Consider the following 17,657-nt stretch of genomic DNA (forward strand, 5'->3'; position numbering starts at 1 on the left):
CCAGTCACTGACAGACATGTAGGTGCTGCTCTGTTTCCAGGTACATTTTCGTCTGCACCGTTGGTTTCCTCTACCGACAAGGGGACCATGTCAAACAGGTCCTCCTTCCCTGGTCCTCACTCTCTTTCTCCTTTTCCTGAGTTCAGTGATCTGGGGAATAGATACTTAGCACTCCGCGCACAAGCCATAACTCTGTCCATAGGGTGACTGGCTTGAGACTCCAGCTTCTCCTGGTCATTTCCCATACCACGGGTTTGGGATTCATCGTTGTGCTTAAGTACCTCTTCATGCCATTGCAAGAAAAGAGGTCGCTGCTTGGCTTCTAAATTGTTTTTAGAGTCATATATTTCTGAGTCTTTCTTTATCAAAGGTACCATACTCAGGGAGGGGCCTATTCCCCTCCGTGTTAGTGAGTCGCACACACTTCTTTAAGTATTTGTACGTGCTGTTTTTGTACTGGCACATAGTAAGGGCAGGAGTTCCTTTCGATGGTGGATCACTATGCTTAGACTTTTCAGCTCACATCTCTGTTTCCTATCATTCATGCAAGCACTGCTATTGAGGAAAAGTGTTTGCTGGCCTGCAGCTCATCCCATGATTGAAGGCTGGAAATGAAATGGGAAGCAGGGTCGGAGTGGCCTATGCTATTTCTCTAACTAATCATTTTTTTTTCCATTTTTATTGAGCAGAGCATTAGGCTTATGAAATACAGGGGAACATCCTCTACGACGCGGATGTTACCCCGCAGTACTGTTACGACACGGATTTTAGAACGCAAGTCGTAACCACGACTTGCACTGGAGGGCCTCTAAGATAAGGAATAGTAGATTTACTATTCCAACACCTTCCCTACTGTACGTAAAAAAGCTATAGGTGTAGCAGTTAGTCATATACTCATTCACAAATTAACAATGTGCAAATTTATCTTGTAAAAAGCAGCAGCAATGGAGAAAGTTACTAGTGAATCTAAAGTGCAATATCGATAAAGTGCTAGTTCCTTCTTATCACCTAAAGCTGTCATAACTACAACAAGATTATGGCTGTAATGGCTATTAACATCTTTGACAAATAAAATAAAATACTGAATAACTAGAAAAGTGCTGGTGCTTCTAAAGAGCCATGAAAAAGTGCTAGTGCCTTATAATGAGAGCTGCTACATCAATTTACCAATTGGAGTGTTAAGATCCCTCTTTGAACTTCTCTAATTCATTAAAAACTTTGCATTTTTATCAAATCTCCTAGTAGCCCCATCTGTCTAGCGTAGGCTTCTTCGAATTTTCATTTTATTGAACCATTTCAAATGAGAGGGAGCTTCACTAGATTTCCAATTTTGCAGAATTAGAGAACGAGCGACTGTGCAAGAAATGAATACAAAGGCTTTTTCGGACTAGGATAACATTGTTCCATCTCTGCCCTGAACATGCATAAGAAGTATGGTGCCATCCACCTTCCCCATCTATCTGACAGCGAAAGCACTTGTTCTCTACTCCCAGGAATCTTTTTTTAGGGCGGCCGGAGTTAAATAAGAAAGCCATTGTGATAGGAAGGCCATCCTTTTAAAATTTACGACATGCAGAGATTTACTTCCTAAGTAACAGACGGCCGCCCACTCCTTCAAAGCCAGCCTACATCCTATCTCCAGAGGTATTTTATCCAAGTGGCTCTCTATCACAGGAGCTTGACCCTGTTTATGCAGTAGTTTCCCACCCCTTTAACATTAGCCCTATAAAGGGCTACCACAAGTTGGTTAGGGGCAATCAATATACCACTGGTATATTTTAACAGATTAACAACGCGTAAATATTTAAAGAAGGCCGGTTTCCGGTGGCTCTCCGCCCTTGCCATTACTTCTTGCCAGGAAATCGGCCTATTTTGAATTATAAAATGTCTTAGCTTGGATAATCCAAAGCCTTCCCAGATGTTAATATGCCTTAATTGCAGCTGGAGACCGAGACTAGTACATTCTCTCAGTTTTAGATACTGGAGACCCGAAGAGCTCGTCTTTTTAAAAAAGGACTGGAGTCTAAAAAAATAATCTTTTAAAGTTTTATATCGCGGTATTTTTGGGAGTTTGAAAGTTTTTATAAACACTCGAGTTTGTGATCCAATTTCTTGCATCATTTTATCTACAAAAAGCTGTCTCTGGTACAGACACTATCTAAGAACTTGAATTGGATCAACCGCAATTGATAATTCGGTGGCAATTCTGTCAATTGACTACAGCAATATCCCCATTGCTCCTCTGTCACTTGTGGGCATAGCACTCCATTCCGAAGGGTCATCGACCTAGGTTGCAGCACTGGGTAGGTAGCTTGCATGACCATGTATAGTCTTGTTATCAATTTTCGGGGTGACTGTGACTTTAGAACTTTTTCTAGGGGAATCATCATTTGGGGAGTGTCAGGGAACTGCGCATTTTGAGTTCAACATGCTGTGTGCAATTGGTGATATAGAAAACGCTCAGCAAACGGCACCTCATTATCATCAGTAGCAATAGGGGGAGGCCTAAAGATACCCTCCAGATAGACATCAGCAAATGTGTGCAATTTCAACTTGGTAGTCAGTGTCCTATCAACACCCTTCTCCATGCACGCCAGCAGTGGATTGCTTTCTAATGGCATTGATGGTGCATATAGTGTCACCATACCCGCTCTCTTTTGCAATTCACGCCAGACCCAACATAGTGTTCCAGCTGTATCCACCTCTTCCCTTGGTCGACTTATAGGGCGGTAGAGCGCCACCGCTAGTGGCGTTGGAGCCACAACGTCCCTTTCGACTGCGACATGGGGTTGAAATGGAGTCTCATGCACCCAAAAGTGAAGAAACTGAACCTGCGCGCACAACGCATATAAATGCATATCCGGAGCCCCAAGCCCCCCTGGCGCAAGGGGAGAGTCAGGAGATCCCAGGAGACCACACCAAGCTCAACAATTGTGAGTGTAGCAGACCGAAAAAGTGTTTAGCAAGGGGTATCGATACATTCACAAACAGGTAGAGGTACTTTGGTAATATAACCATTTTAGTCAGCTCAATTTTACCTGCCACAGATAGAGGCAAACGGGACCAGAGAGCCACTTTACCTTCCAGCCAAGTATAGGCCCTCCCAAAGTTCAGTGTCCAGATATCTTGGAGATTACGACTCAACCACACTCCCAGGTACTTAACTTCGGACTTCTCCCACCTGAGGGGGAATTCAGAGCGGACTTCCTTCGTGCCATCAGTTATTGGAAACACTACAGAGTTGGACCAATTTATAGTTATACCTGCAAATCCTCTAAACCTAATAAACTCCCGCAATACTGGGTCAAGGTTCACCTCTGGGTCAAGAATATAGAGGGTGACATCATCAGCATAAAGAGATATCACCAGGCTGTGCGCACTAAACCCTATTCCCCTAGCGGTATGATGTTGTCGTATTCTTGCCGCCAGTGGTTCCATAGCTATAGCGAACAATAGCGGTGACAGTGGACATCCCTGTCTCGTACCCCTCAATATGTGGAACGGGTCCGACACCATACCATTAACCCGCACCGGGCTTCAGGTTCTTCATACAGCAATTTTATTTGTTTAAGGAACAGGGGACTGAAACCCATGAGTTTCATCACCCAAAACAAATATGACCACTCCAAGGAGTCAAATGCCTTAGTGGCATCCAGAAAGACAGCCGCCGCCTGAACAGTAGGGTGTAAGTAATGTATGACAGAGAATAACGTGCACAGATTATGCGACGTCGACCTCCCCAGGATAAAGCCCGACTGATACGGGAGGGCGATCATCTGCAACAGTGGTTGGAGTCTGTTTGCCAACAGTTTGCCATAGACCTTGGCATCAACATTCATCAAAGAGAGAGGTTGGTAGGAGTCTAGTTCAGTTTCTGCCTTTGCAGGTTTCAGCAATGTGATAATCATAGCCTCTTTCATGTATTGGGGCAGAGTATCCGTTTCTAGCACCTCTTCAAAGACGGCTAGCATTCTAGGAGCCCGCTCCTCAGCATAAGTTTTATAAAATGCAGTAGTTAGGCCATCAGGGCCGGGAGCCTTATTTAACGGTAAGCTCATAATCACTTGAATCACATCCTCTTTTGTTATTGGTAAATCCATGTAAAATCTATGTGTGTTATTGAACCACGCTAAGTCAATGGAGTCTAAAAATTCTGTCATGTTGCTGTTTTCCACTATCCCAGTCGACATGTAAAGGACAGAGTAAAATTCCCTAAATGGCTGCAACACTCCCTCTTGTCCTCTCACAATGCTACCCCTACATCTTTAATTTCATGTACATGTGTTGCCCCCACTATTGGCCGTATCATGTTCGCCAGTGTGTGCCCTGGTCAATCTCCCTCCTCATACCGTCGGGCATCCGCATATTTCCCTAGAAATGTAATCTCTCTACCGGCATCCTCATCAAATTCCATCAGTTTAGCCTTAAGAAGGCCTGCTGTCTCTCGATCCCCACTGCTGCACATCCTCCTATCCAATTCCTTAATCTCTTTTTCCAGCCCAGCCACTGTCCCCCTAATAGCTTTTAGCACCCCTGCTTGTCTTGCAATACACTGCCCACGTATAACAGCCTTGAAGGCATCCAACAGGACTGCTACAGTCTCCACCGTCCCTTCATTAATCTCAAAATATATTTCAATGTTCTTTCGAATCTCCTCCTTGAATGCCTCATCCAATAACGCTTTTGGGGCAGCCGCCTAGTAAAAGCTTGGGATGGAGTATCCGGCAGCTATATTTGGAGGAGACAAGGTGCATGATCAGACAGTGAGCACGCCATATGAGCCACGTCCACCGTCCAGGTTGCAACATTCCTGGAAATTAGCCAAAAGTACAACCTGGACCAGGCTTGGAGTGGAAATACATGTCCCCTCCCTCAAGTCAGGGTTTCTTTCTCTCCAGATGTCTAGTAGTCCGCCATCCATCATTATGTCTTACAGGGCCACACGTGACTGCGGATGTAGTGATCTAGCTGTGCCTTTTCTATCAGCTTCGTCAGATATTACTGTGTTAAAGTCCCCTCCCCAGATTACAGTTGGCACCCTATCCCTCTGATTTTGGACCATATTTGGCGGAAAAACTCTGGGGAAATCTGTATTGGGACCATATATCGCAGCAAATGTCACTTCTATATGCCCCAGGCACCCATTCAGTATAACAAACCGTCCATCTGGGTCCACACACGAATATGCACATCTCCAATCCAAACCTCTTCTGATTAAGATAGCAACCCCTCTAGCATATTTTAAGTATATTGCAGAGTATACCTCCCCCCATCGCGTATGTGTAAGCTTTTGAGAGGGCTGCACATTCAAATGCGTTTCCTGCAGAAAACAAATATCTATGGTATTTCTCACTAAATATGCATGAACCAGCCTTGCTTTCCGACCATCATTCAGGCTTCTTACGTACCAAGTTCCAATATTCAAAGTGTGTCCCGTAGGTGTCATCCCAATAATGCAATCGTACAGTCTCGCTCTAACTGCTTTCAACCTATGTCCAAAGATACTACTTCGCTACGTGTATGTACTGTAAGTCCTGGCTTCAACAAAAAACTAAGCCAAACCCAACCCCTCCCACCTCCCACACCAACCCCCCAATTAGGTTGTAGTAAAACCCACCCATGTGCAATCATTCTAACGTCAAAAAGAACAAGGGGTACCTTCCCAGGGCGCAGGGGTAGGCCGGCATACTCCCCCACTTTCGCAGGGCGACCAGGGGCTCTTGCTGATGCTAACTGCTAAGTCTATACATATTTAGCTCATAAGTAACATATCCGGTATCGGGGGTATGAGATACAATCATATTTTCCACATCAGTTTATAGCATTTTAAATTAGCCATAGAATAGCGTAATACAACAAACTCAACAAAGACATATCCACAGCCGTGGTCAATATAACTAGATCAAGTGTAAATATCATTAAGACAGTGGGTCAGTCATTATCACTTAGCCTGTCAGCTTGTGACCCGTCTGCAGTTCCTTTCTTCTTGGACCCTTTGCCTGCTACGTGTTTAGCAAATTTGAGTGCGGATTTTGCGTCCGCGAAGTAGTGCGCTGTTCCATCATAGGACACCTTCAGTTTCGCCGGATATAGCAAAGAGTACGGGATTTGTGCCTGCAATAGTAGTTTCTTTGCTGGTAGGAACTCTCTCCGTGCTGCTTGCACTAGCGGGGTAAAATCCGGGTAAAAGATATTGTTTTTCCTTGGTGCGTAACCTGTCCCTTCTCACGTGCCAGTCTCAGTATGGTGTCCCTATCTTGGCAATTCAATAGCTTTATCAGTATGGGGCGTGGTGTACTCCCCACTGGTGGTTTCGGTCCCAGTGTTTGGTGCGCTCTCTCCACAGTGAATACCGCAGATAGATGAGGCTCAAATATCTCATGTAACATGTCCGACATATAGGTTTCTATTTTCGACATTGCTGTCGTCTCCGGTATTCCTGTTACACTCCGAGAGCGTGCTTCTAAATCATCATTTTTTTCCCATAGGAGTCCCAACAGCTTATCCATGTGGAGTAGTTGTTCTTTTGTTTCTGACTAGAATTCATGAGCTTCCACTTGTCTGTTTTCCAACCCATCTAGCCGTGTTTCATGTACTGACACATGCGTTTTCACGGTGTCTAGTTGCTGCGTCAGCGTGTCCAATTAGAGTCAATACTCTTCAAGCTAAAGCGCATTTTCAGCAATAGAGCTTTCACATCTTCATCTCCCACTCCTGACTGCAGATCCATTTCTGCACCACCCTGCGCACTTCCGCTCATCTCGTTTTGCCTGGTGGAGCGCCTGGAGTCAAACGTGATCTTTGATTGTTTCGTATCTTGCCTATAATTTCCCCAGGTGGGGCCTCTCGCTCCAAGAAATGGTATCAGAAGTAGTAATCTATTTCATGCACTCTGTGTGAGCAAATGCTCTGGTGACACCCGCAACCACTGTCACTCGTCGCCTTTGTGTTCAACAGGCATGTACAGCGCGTTGACAAGGGATCTCCACCTGCTCTATATGTTACTTCCAGGTATAACGGCGTATCAGATTGTTTCGCGTTTTTTAAGGTTCATCAGATCCACCACCGTCTTTCAGCACGATTTTTGTGTCCTGACGCTCGCCACTACCTCATAATTGCGGTGTCTCCCTTTAATGGCGTCCCGACAGGCAATCTGGCTCATGAGGAGCACCACTGATTCTTATCCCACAGGCTCTTTAACATGGGCAATCTGCCCGCAATCACCTGGCTTCAGCTTGTATCTGCGACAGGCACCAGGGTCACCAAGACCCAGCCCACACAGCAGCCGCCACTTACAAGCGCAAAAAACAACAATCCCAGCACCCCCAGCAGAGATCAGGTAAAGTGTTGCGTCTTCCGCCTTTCACCGTCTTAGTGGGGCCTTGCCAGCCACGCAGCGTCTGTGCAGTATGGCGCCTCATCGAGCTGTAAGCAAGGCACCGGTCCCACCTCGTGCAGACCTCCGTGGCCGATTATGGTCAATATCCCCCGCAGCGCTCCCCCAGGCATGCTCAGTTCGCAGTTGCGGGGTGCTCCGGTGTTGCCTGTGTTCTTCATTCCCGTTTATCACTTAGCTTTCACTCTCAGGGGATGGAGATCCTGTGCGCTGCCATTTTGACCTCCCGCAGGCTTGCGTGTATTTCTCACTTGCAGTGCATCGTTGCAGTCATTCAACAGCCGTTCACCTACCGCATGCATATGTCCATCTCCCCCAGTGCTGGTCTGCGGTATTACGGTACAGCTCCAGGATGGGTACGCCGTCCGGGCCTTCGGTGCGCCGCTCCTCCCCGGGCTCGATTGTGGAGACTGCGCCTCAGGCACCTTCTGTCCGGCCTCTCTCCACGTAGGCAGACGGTAATTCACAGCTTTTACCCACAATACGGTTCAGATTTTCCTCGCTGTTTCGCCTGCTTGTGCGCGGCTCTCTCCCCCACCGGCAGATAAAAGCACCACTCAGAAAGGAGTGTAAAAGAGCCAAGCGGATTTGGAGAAGGAACTATGAAAATGACCTTAAATCTGTGTACCTGGCTAAACTAAAACACTGCCATAAAATGATCTGCTCTACACGCGCTAATTTCTATGCCGAAAAAATCAGGGATAGTTCTAATCCCATGAAATACATCTTTAAGATTGTTCAGGAGCTGAAGAATACTAAAACTTCAGCTTCCTATGTATATTCGGCGCAGCAATGCGAGGAGCTTGCTTCTTTCTTCCTAAATAAAGTGCAGAAAATCTATGCTACTTTCCCACAGCTCTCCTCTGCCCCAGGTCCTGTCACGGTCAGAGAGGGGATCTCTACTTTGACCATGATACCTGAGATCCCATGTGATGAACTTGTGAGACTTTGTAGAAGGGTCAAATCGGGATCTTCATCTGATCCTATGAGGCCGGCACAGTTTCTGGAATCTATGGAACTTGTTCAGAAATCATTAGCTCAGATACTTAATCTATCTTTTACCTCGGCCATGGTACCTTTGGCCTGGAAACAGGCTCGGGTTTCTCCCATTATTAAAAATCCCACACTTGATCCCTCTCTGTCTGAGAGCTTTAGGCCAATCTCCTTGCTTCCATGGGTTGCCAAATTGACAGAGGCTAATTTGAACGAGGTGTTGTCTCGACACATGACCCTTAACAACATTCTGGACCCGTCGCAAAACGGTTTCAGATCGGGTCATAGTACCGAGTCTGCCTTGTTAGCCTCCACCGAGTACTTAAGAACTATTCTTGACGCCGGTCAGAGTGCAGCGCTTATATTATTAGACCTTAGCGCTGCCTTTGATACGGTGTCTCATGACATCCTGTTGTACTGTCTGGAGGCAATCGGGATCATGGGCCAGGCCCTGGAATGGTTCAGTGCATTTTTGTCGGACAGATCGTTCCGGGTGTCGGCACCGCCTTTTCTATCTCAAGCCCATTCCATCCGCCAAGGGGTTCCGCAGGGTTCTGCGTTGAGCCCGACGTTGTTCAATCTTTATGTACAACCTCTCGCGGCTGTGGCAAGAGAGTGGGGCCTAACGCTGGTATCGTATGCTGACGATACTCAGCTGATTGTCACCTTGGCTGAAGGCCCTTCTGCCGTCGCCACTAGGTTTAGAGATGGGATGACTGCAGTTGCTCAGTGGATGGCAGACAACTGTTTACAATTGAATGCCACTAAAACGGAAGTGATGCTGGTAGGGAAAAACATCTCCCTTTGGAACGAACATTAGTGGCCGGCTTCCTTAGGCACTATGCCTGCAGCCAAGCCAGTGGTTAAGAACTTGGGAGTTTGGCTGGACGCGGATCTTAACTTTCAGTGCCACACGAAGAAGGTGGCAGCGACATGTGTGGGCCTGTTGAGAGGCCTCCGACCTATCCTGAAGTTTTTTAGTGCGCCTGTTCGGCAGCTCATTGTCCAGGCTACAATTCTATCGTGCTTGGACTATGCCAGCGCTCTACTCTTAGGCGCAAATAAAGCTGAGATTTTACGACTCCAGCGAGTTCAGAACTCGGCAGCCCGGGCTCTTGTGGGACTCCCACGCAGATGTTCTGTCAGAGCCACTATTAGAGCTTTACACTGGCTACCGATTCAAGCTAGAATTCAGTTTAAGACGCTTTGTTTGGCGTTTAAAATCCTCAATGGTACTAGTCCTGAGCTACTTTGTCCTCTTTTAACCCCTTATACCCCCCAACTTAACCTGCGCTCTTTGTGTCAACATCTGGTGACTATACCCAAGTTCAGACTTTGCCGTGTTGGTGGCCGTTCTTTTCGGCTACTTGCTGAGGGAAAATTGAATTTTGCCCTGTCATGTGTCCCTACGTGTTCCCCATCATATGTTATATGTGCATGATTAATATGCATATTTACCCCCTTGACCGGATAAAGACGCATTTACAGTTGTGTCCAACGTTAGTATGCCAGTTATCCAGTCCTTCTTAAAGCAACGTGATTTAGGCTTCTAGGCCTATGTAGCCAACGTCTTTACATTGTGCACGATAAATCATCGAGTTGCACCCGTTTCTAGGCCTCACAGGGCCCGGACACCAGATTCAAGCTTCCAGTCTCCTGAACCACTCCGAGGAGAGATGCAGCCCCGCCCGCATCTCTGACCCTTCACTTACTCCCTGCCAAGCAGCGCGGTGCCCGGCCTGGCCTAGTCTGCCTGCCTGCCAAGAATATGTTATGCCTATAGTTATCAGTTCAGCTCCCCGGCTTCACATTCCTAGCTAACGAACCGCATAAACATCTTCATCTATAGTCTAGTCTTCCTGTCTCCAGGCAAGAGAATTACTGAATTAGTATCCATAGAAGATCCATAGCACACACAATACATGAGGAGATATATACATGCACTAGCCTTAGTGATAAGTAGCTTTTGCCCTGATGACTTTTAGATTCAAGCAACATGTACTCCAAACACGAGATATCAGATATGATATAGGTACAGGTCGTTCTGACATCCCAGACTTTAGTCTCCTCTTCTAGTGCTAGAAGTCAGAGCCCCCAGCTCTCCCCAGTTACACGTCATGACTCGTTTGCGCGCACCAGTAGGTTAAAGGTTCCAGCTGCCCATGAAGCCCCCTCCATGTATCCACCCACTTATGACACTTCTGTGACGTTTACACCACACACCTCCGTGCACGCCCTGTGCACGCCTTCTTTTCACGCCCATATGTTCTTATCTTCCGTTTGTCACTTGTTACGCCTACTGTATTCAATGAAATTGTACTGTTTTACTATATATACTGTATGATGTTAATGAGATATTAGCTGTCCCGCTGTCCCCTCTTTTCCTGTGTCTGTCCCTTCCTGAACCTTAGCAGGTGATGGAACCCGATGGTCCATTGGCTCGAGCCACTTAATTAAAGCCCGTATGACTCAGATACCACGGATTCTGCCTCTTATTTATTGAGCTATCCTTTTCAGTTAATGCATAGAAAAATAGTACCGGTAATTATTTATTTATTTACCACATAAATGGCGCCCGAATAGGGACGAGCCCCTTCCCCACGCGCCGGCGATGTAACGCAGGCCCCCTGACCCTTCTACAGCCGTGACGGACCTCTACTGCGCACCTGCAGGTATTCCTGCTCAGGTCTCCCTCAGGCCCACGGAGGAGACGGAGACTGCGGTCCGGCATCCAGACGAGGCGGTGAGGAAGGTGGATCGTCCCGACCAGAGCCCAAGCCGAGAGAGCAAGGTCCGAGGTATCCGGAGGCCCACCTGTTTCCGAAGCCCGAGGCGCATGCGTAGTGCGTAGTAACCAGACGTCGTAGCAGTCCAGTCCAGTCCGAGGCCTTCAGTTTTGCTTCCCGGTGAGTACCGTTGCTGGGAACGTATCTAGACGGGTTCATTAATTTGTGCCCGGTCCGACGGGTTTGGGTACACAGATCCGGTCCGACGTGTTCACTTAGGTGGATACGGTATGACGTGTCTCTTTAGGAGACCGGTATGTTCTGTACTGTTTCAGCAGTGCATCCAGTAATTCTAGTAAGTCTGTTCTCTGGTATAGCTTCTCGAGAAGTTCCAGTATTATGTTTTCGAAGTATTGTGTTTTCAATGTATTAGGTAGTATCTGTTCGAACTGTTTTTCATGTGATTTTGATGTCGTGGTATGAGTGATTTGTTTTGCTATTGCATTACTGTGTTCATTGTATATTGTGTTCAAGTTCAAGTACGGTTCAAATATGCCTCTGTTCTCTAAGTTACGTCAGATAAAAACCAGAAAAGCGTTACTTGAAGAATCAGTTCCTGTCCCTCCTAGGGACAGTCCTGGACATTTCATGTATCATAAACATGGCTTAGATGCCATACTGTATCTAGACTTATGGGTAGACTATACCAAAGATCTCGAAGAGAAATATAGATGGCCTGTTTCAGGAACATGGGATGCCGAGTGCATCATGAGAGTAGAGGAAGCATTATGGAAAAAGAAAGCCAGACAATCCCAGAAAGATGCCATAGAATTATGGCGTAAAGAATCACATAAAAGAACAGAAAAAGAATTCAGAAAAACAGAACTAAGTAGGGAATCCTCAGAAAAAGCCCAAGAAAGGGAATTACTAGAAGAAGGTGAACGAGTTAGAGCAGAACAGTCAGACAGACAAAGAAATGCCCTTATTAAAGGTATGTATCCCCTTCTCGCCGAGGGTTTGCCTAAGGCGACCCCGGAAACACCCTGTAATTTACCGCCACCATTGGTCCCGACTAAGCTACGTCATAAACCAACCGCAGCTGAAATTTTCCTTTCTTCCTATTTAGACGACACTGTCCCAGAATATGCTAATACGAATCCTACTCCGCCTGTTCAACTTCAACACCCTGTTAATAACGTAATTACTGTGCCTCCAGCCGTTGGTCCCGGGAATCCTGTTAATGTGCCAGTACCCCAGGACCAACCCACATTACGTACGCCTACTTTACCAGTCACATTACCAGCAGCCGCACATTCAGTATTAATTGACGATTCTAGTTCAGGAGGAGCAGGGGGAGGTATTCCTATCACCCCGCCTCAAGCCAAACGACTGACGCTGAGAGACGCAGCATTGCAGCGCACGCCAAAAGTGGCTACGTACGAAGCCCTCAAAAAGTACCTTACTGATTGTAGATATGACCCAGTGCCAGGCGAAGATCACATGATATTATATTCCGTACGTTTACGACGAGTTGCAAACTTTTTGATCACCATATCAGATATGAAAGAACATTTAGACAGAATATATCACTTCATCCGAACAGGGGAGAAACCAGAAAGTATTCACGAAGCTATGACACACAGGAAAGTCGAGATTCAAAGCATGATTCTGCAATTTTTAATAAATTGTTTCATAAGAGAACAGGATCATCCTGATAAAGACAAAGACGAGATGAAGGTCCTGACAAGATGGAGTGACAATATAGCAGAAGGAAAACACAAGACACAAAATTGTATAGAAACCATGTACAGAAAGATTCGTAAAGAAATTATAAGCATACACGAAAGGGAGAAAGCAATGAGAGTAGCCGAGAAAGAGAATGACTCTTCAGACGAAGATGTAGACACTGAGAATCCCACCAGAATAGCGTATGTAGGTAGGACGAGACCTTTTGACAGACACACACGCCTAGACTACAAGAAAGCTTTTCCTCCTCCCGTACCAGAACAGTGTTCTCTTGAACATTTATTCCAGGCTACCGATAAAGTTCTGAAACTACGAACAGGTTACAGTGAGCTTAGTACCATGCATGAACAAGAACTAGCCCGATCAGCAGTTCGATGGACTAGTGATTCTACCACGTATTCAGACGAAGTGGTAGCTCAAATGTTTCTGAAGCTTCCCCCAGACGAACAGCGACTGGTGGGTATGTACATGATCCAGCATCTCATTACACTGTATGAGAGTCAGCATTCTGATTCAGGTCCTTTATATAATGTATTGAACGAGTTACTCCTAAACAGATGGAAAGGTCTAGGTACCGATTTGATTAGCGTCATTTTAGAACAACGCCACAAATACAGAACGTTCCTGACTCCACATTTTGTTCCTGTTCCACCCCCATTCTACATAGATAGACAGAATCCGTTGCGAGAAGTGCATCCTGTTAAGGGAACGGGAGGTGAGCTCGAACGAGTATTTGTTTACACCCCTTTAACGAAAATAGAACTACTAGAAATGAAAAAGTTAGTGCCCTGTCACGATAAAGATCCGGCAGGGTTCCACCGTGAATTAAAAGACATGCTCCGTATGGGAGAATACACGTATCCCGATATCATCAAAATGTTAAAGGTCCTGTTGCCTGCGGGCATATATGAAAAACTCAAAGAAAAAGAATGGGAGGTGGGAGAGAAAAAGATTGACTGGACAGCATTAGAGAACGAAGATAATACACGAGTTCCAGGTACTGGTCTCGGGGAAAAAGCCAAAGAATTGCCCGAGTTGTTAATACAAGTCTTGCCAAGATTACTAACCACGAAAAAGGAAGACTGGGATGCCATCTCAGCCTGTAAACAGAAACAAGACGAAGACACTAGTGATTTTTATTCCAGATTTGAGAAATGTTTCATTATTAATAGCGGTTTGAAAACAAGTAGTGAGTCGTATCCACATCTTTTTGTTACCAAACTAGTTGAAAATTCTTTACCACAAGTTAAAAATCGAGTATTAAAAGTCGAGAGTACCTGGCAAGCTAATACCCCGTCCCAAATGCTACAGATGTTACAGTATCACCAGAATCGAATCAGAGAAGAGCAAGAACACGAAAGGAGACGTATGAAAGACACGAAAATGAAAGTACTAGTGGCACAGTCTGTTCCAGCAGATGGTCAGAAGAGAGGTACGAATCAGACTAATCATTCTGCAGCTCCCGTTAAAGGGACATGCAATTACTGTAAACAGCCAGGTCATTATATAAACGAATGTGCAGTTCTGAAACACAACATAGCTACAGGTAAGACGAAAGAGAGACCGCGTCCTCCTAGACAGGAATATGTTCCGCAAAATTCGCATCCACCGCAGAACGCACAACAGACAGTTACAGTACCACAGCCTATAGCTGCCACACAACACGTTACACAGCAGATGTACCAGTACGCACAGTCAGATTATCCAGAATATCAGCAGTATTCATGAAACAGCCTAGAGAGGGAGGTTGGCTTGCCTCTCATCGAGGTTCCTGTAGATCAAGAGGGTCCCTATGTACACAGTCAAGTATTAGGGAAAGACAGAAAGTTTCTGATTGATACAGGGGCAAGTAGGACTACCATCAGTCATGACGAGGTTCCAGGGGCTCCACTCTCAGGCTCAAGAAATGTTTCCCTGGGATTTTCAGGAAAGCCTATTGTTAATGAAATATTGAAACCAGTTTCCCTAGAAGTTGGTCCATTGTCCCGAACTACAGATTTGTTACTTACGAAATCATGTCCTGAAAACTTACTTGGTATTAAAACACTGAAAGAATTAGGTGCTGTAATATGCTGTTCTCCGGAAGGAGTGAGATTGTGTTTACGTGATTTTAAAGGACATTATGTGTTAAGAGATTTTGATCCAAGATTACTGAATGTACCACAGTATTTATGGGCGCAAGGTCCAACTGATGTTGGTTGTATGCACATTACACCATATTGTGTCACTCTGAAACAAGGAGTTGTGTTACCACGAATTCGACAGTACAAATTGCCACCTGAGGCTGTAGCAGCCTTATCGAAAATCATTGACGAGCTCATTGCTCAAGGAGTAGTTGTAGAAACTGACTCCAATGTATGTAATTCTCCTATCATTCCGATTCTTAAACGTACTGACCCAAATGCACCTCCAGTTTATCGATTAGTGATTGATCTTCGAGAACTTAATAAATGTATCATACCCCAGTACCCAGTGGTTCCAGATATCTCTTCCCTATTGACTGCCATTGATTCCGAAGCTACGTTCTTTACTGTTATTGATCTCAAGGACGCATTCTTTAGTGTCCCCATTCATCCAGACAGCCAGTTCCTTTTCGGATTCTGTTTAAATGGAAGAAGCTATAAATTCACACGTGCACCTCAAGGTTTCACAGAAAGTCCTAGTATTTACAGTCAAGCACTTAAAAGACAACTAGACAGTATTCACATGCCAACTGACACTGCCCTGCTCCAGTATGTCGATGATCTATTGATCACAGCCCGTACAGAACGTGACTGCGAACGTGCATTACTGTCAGTCTTGTATTTTCTGGCAGAAATGGGGCACAAGGTGTCCCCTTCGAAACTGCAATTCTGTGTCCAGCAAGTGGTATACCTTGGACACTTGCTGTCCAAGAGGGGTAGACAGTTGACACCTGACCGCATCCAGTTAATAGCACATCTTCCACAGCCCAAGACACAGAAGGAGGTACAAGCTTTTATCGGCCTCACTTCTTACTGCAGACAATGGATTCCTCAGTATGCATATCTAGCCAAGCCACTGATACAGTTGACAACACAGGAGGCAGCCACATCGACTGTCCTCTCTTGGACCCAGGAACATACACTTGTTTTTAATGAATTAAAGAAAGCTTTATGTAATGCACCTGTGTTAGCGACACCAAACTACAGTAAGTCTTTTACACTTTTTGTCACTGAACGTGATGGTACAGCATTATCTGTTCTCACGCAAGATCAAGCAGGACAACACAAGCCTTGTGCTTATTTTTCTAGCACATTAGATCCAGTAGCCCAGGCTCTGCCTGCGTGCCTCAAATCAGTTGCAGCCACAGCTCTAGCTATCAGACAAAGTGATTCCATAGTGTTAGGACATTCCCTGACAGTACAAGTTCCACACTCCGTGGAAGTTCTTTTAAACCGAACTCAGACACAGCATTTGACAATTGCACGATTAACAGGATATGAACTGACACTGTTTCAGCCACACATAGAAATCAGACACTGCAACATATTAAATCCTGCTACACTGTTACCCTCGATTACATCAAACCCTGCCACACATGACTGTGTGGAAGTTATTAACACCATGACAAAGCCAAGACAAGACTTGACGGACATTGCATTACCTGCAAGATGTACTAGACATACAGACACATGCTACCCCAGATGAAATCAAGAAATGGTCTGAACAAGGAGGGGTCCAGACAGATCAGGGATGGTTGATGAAGGGAAAAGCCACATGGTTTCTCCTCGACTCTATGGTTCAAGTCATTATTAATACAGCACATAGTCCAGCACATTTAGGAGAAAAAGCCATGTTAGACAGTATCCAGAACCTATGGTTTAACAAGCATTTACGAGCAGCAGCGAAGCAGAAAGTGCGTACCTGCATGATCTGTTGTCAGTTCAATCCAGGTAAAGGTGTTCCGGTGGAACAAGGTGGATTCCATCCTCCTGACCATCCTTTTGAAGTTCTCCAGATGGATTATATTCAGATGGATCGATGCCGAGGTTTCAAGTATGTCCTCGTAGTTGTCTGCGCTTTGTCCAGATGGACAGAAGCATATCCAGTCCCAGATTACACTGCCGCGACCACTGCCAGGCAGTTGGTTCGTGAGTTCTTCCCACGCTATGGTTTGCCCAGGGTCGTGTATTCAGACAACGGACAGCCATTCTCATCCGAACTCATGAAACAAGTATCACTTTTGTTAGGGTACCAGTGGAAGTTCCACTGTGTGCGACATCCCGAGGCAGCTGGCCTCGTCGAGAGACACAATCAAACTCTGAAAATACGAATAGCGAAGGTCTGTGCAGAGAAAGGTGTAGATTGGATGGTAGCCCTGCCGGTTGCCCTCTTCTACATGAGAATGGTCGCTCACTCCCGATCTGGTCTGTCACCTTTTGAAGTAGTGTTTGGTCGTCCCCCAAACATGTGGGGTACACCTATGCCACGTAAAATCACCGATGTTGACAGTAATATGCTGACAGATTACCTAGCTTCCTTGATGTCTGCACTACTCTCTTGTCGTTCACAGGTCGCGGCTGCCTTTCCAGACAACACCCAGGTGAAACCGCACGAGGTCGTTCCAGGTGACCTCGTTCTGATACGTAATTTTGATCGTTCAAGCCCTCTGGAGCCCCGCTGGAAGGAGCCGAAACTTGTTCTGATGACCACAAGGACCGCCGTGAAGCTGGAAGGACGAAAGGGTTGGCTTCACTCCAGCCACATCAAGCGTTTCCATGGACTGCGTCCAAAGACTTTTTTCAAGGACTGCCCCGATACTGACTCTAAACTTC

This window comes from Lissotriton helveticus, chromosome 3_1 (genome assembly GCF_964261635.1).
Source record: "Lissotriton helveticus chromosome 3_1, aLisHel1.1, whole genome shotgun sequence".
NCBI lineage: Eukaryota > Metazoa > Chordata > Amphibia > Caudata > Salamandridae > Lissotriton > Lissotriton helveticus.